The following is a 2,902-nucleotide window of genomic DNA, read 5'->3' on the forward strand; positions in this document are numbered from 1 at the left end:
ATCCCTGGGTTGGGAAGTTCCTCTGGAGAAGGAAATGGCAACCTACTCCAGTATTCTTGCCTGGAAAATCCCATGGATGGAGGAGTGTGGTAGGCTACAGTCCATGGGGTCGCAGAGAGTCGGACACGACTGAGTGACTGCACTTTCACTTTGAATGGCCTAGTGGTTTTCTCTACTTGCTTCCATTTAAGTTTAATTTTGCAATAAGAGCTCATGATCTGAGCCACAGTAATCTCCAGGTCTTGTTTTTCTGACTATATAGAGCTTCTCCATCACTGGCTGCAAAGAATGTAATCAGTCTGGTTTCAGTATTGACCATCTGGTGATGTCCATGTGTAGAGTCATCTCTTGCATTGTTGGAAGAGAGTGTTTGCTATGTCCAGTGTGTTCTCTTGACAAAACTCTTTTAGCTTTTGCCCTGCTTCATTTTGTATTTCAAGGCCAAACTTGCCTTGAGTTTATGGGGCAACAGATACTCCAAGTATCTCTTGACTTCCTACTTTTGCATTCCAATCCCCTATGGTGAAAAGTACATCTTTTTTTGGTGTTAGTTCTAGAAGGTCTTGTAGATCTTCATAGAACTGTCCAACTTCAGCTTCTTTGGCATTAGTGGTTGGGAATTGGCATAGACTTGGATTACTGTGATGTTGAATGGTTTGCCTTAGAAATAAACTGAAATCATTTTGTTGTTTGTGAGTTGCACCTAAGTACTGCATTTTTGACTCTTTTGTTGACTATGAGGGCTACTCCATTTCTTCTAAGGGATTCTTGCCCATAGTAGTAGATATAATGGTCATCTGATTTAACTTCACCCATTCCTGTCCATTTCAGTTCACTGATTCCTAAAATGTCTGAGTGACATGCCTAAAATAGTGATGTTTACTCTTGCTATCTCCTTTTTGAGTCGGACACAAATGAACAACTGAATAACAACAAATCTCCTTTTTGACCACATCCAATTTATCTTGATTCACCAACTTTGACGCTTATTCTTTATTACCCTGATATTGTCAATGCTTTTTATTTTTTATTTTTTAATTAAAATTTTGTTTTTACTTTATTTTACTTTACAATACTGTATTGGTTTTGCCATACATTGACATGAATCCATCACAGGTGTACATGCATTCCCAAACATGAACCCCCCTCCCACCTCCCTCCCCATAACATCTCTCTGGGTCATCCCCCTGCACCAGCCCCAAGCATCCTGTATCTTGCATTGGACTAGACTGGCGATTCATTTCTTATATGATAGTATACATGTTTCAATGCCATTCTCCCAAATCATCCCACCCTCTCCCTCTCCCTCAGAGTCCAAAAGTCTGCTCTACACATCTGTGTCTCTTTTGCTGTCTCACATACAGGGTCATCATTGCCATCTTTCTGAATTCCATATATATGTGTTAGTATACTGTATTGGTGTTTTTCTTTCTGGCTTACTTCACTCTGTATAATCAGCTCCAGTTTCATACATCTCATTAGAACTGATTCAAATGTATTCTTTTTAATGGCTGAGTAATACTCCATTGTGTATATGTACCACCACTTTCTTATCCATTCATCTGCTGATGGACATCTAGGTTGTTTCCATGTCCTGGCTATTATAAACAGTGCTGCGATGAACATTGGGGTACATGTGTCTCTTTCAATTCTGGTTTCCTCTGTGTGTATGCTCACCAGTGGGATTGCTGTGTCATAAGGCAGTTCTATTTGCAATTTTTTAAGGAATCTCCACACTGTTCTCCATAGTGGCTGCACTAGTTTGCATTCCCACCAACAGTGTAGGAGGGTTCCCTTCTCTCCACACCCTCTCCAGCATTTATTGCTTGCAGACTTTTGGATCACAGACATTCTGACTGGTGTGAAGTGGTACCTCATTGTGGTTTTGATTTGCATTTCTCTAATAATGAGTGATGTTGAGCATCTTTTTATGTGTTTGTTAGCCATCCCTATGTCTTCTTTGGAGAAATGCCTATTTAGTTCTTTGGCCCATTTTTTGATTGGGTCGTTTATTTTTCTGGAATTGAGCAGCATAAGTTGCTTGTATATTTTTGAGATTAGTTGTTTGTCAGTTGCTTTATTTGCTATTATTTTCTCCCATTCAGAAGGCTGTCTTTTCACCTTGCTTATAGTTTCCTTTGTTTTGCAGAAGCTTTTAATTTTAATTAGATCCCATGCATTTATTTTTGCTTTTATTTCCAGAATTCTGGGAGGTGGATCATAGAGGATCCTGCTATGATTTATGTTGGAGAGTGTTTTGCCTATGTTCACCTCTAGGAGTTTTACAGTTTCTGGTCTTACATTTAGATCTTTAATCCATGTTGAGTTTATTTTTGTGTGTGGTGTTAGAAAGTGATCTAGTTTCATTCTTTTACAAGTGGTTGACCAGTTTTCCCAGTACCACTTGTTAAAGAGATTGTCTTTACTCCATTGTATATTCTTGCCTTCTTTGTCAAAGATAAGGTGTCCATATGTGTGTGGATTTATCTCTGGGCTTTCTATTTTGTTCCAAAAAATATGGAATGCTTCACGAATTTGCATGTCATCCTTACACAGGGGCCATGCTAATCTCTGTATCGTTCCAATTTTAGTATATGTGCTGCCGAAGCGAGCGCTGTCAATGCTTTTTAATGATTAATGCTTCAGCATTTGATCTATATCTGAAGAAATTTTACTCCTGCATTGCAAATTTGTTAATTTGTTTATTCAGTTTGCTATTGACTAAACTGCATGCCTCAAATATTCCTATGTTGAAACCCTAATCCCTAATATGACTATATTTAGAGATACGGCTTTTAGGAGGTAACTAAGGATAAATGAAATCAGAAGAGTATGTCCCTAACCTGATATGATTGGTGGCCTTATAAGAAGAGGAGGAGAGAGAGACTCAGCAGGTAGCCAT

The 2,902-nt window shown here is 38.7% G+C and overlaps 1 non-coding gene across 1 annotated transcript; it reads right to left on the reverse strand.

Moving 5' to 3' along the window:
- Nucleotides 1-2,511: 2,511 nt before the first annotated feature.
- LOC120881230 lies at nt 2,512-2,615 on the reverse strand. Its single transcript, XR_005725259.1, has one exon. It is a non-coding gene; the product is annotated as a U6 spliceosomal RNA (small nuclear RNA).
- Nucleotides 2,616-2,902: the final 287 nt, after the last annotated feature.

The sequence above is a fragment of the Oryx dammah genome, unplaced genomic scaffold, assembly GCF_014754425.2.
Source record: "Oryx dammah isolate SB20612 unplaced genomic scaffold, SCBI_Odam_1.1 HiC_scaffold_22, whole genome shotgun sequence".
NCBI classification, from domain to species: domain Eukaryota; kingdom Metazoa; phylum Chordata; class Mammalia; order Artiodactyla; family Bovidae; genus Oryx; species Oryx dammah.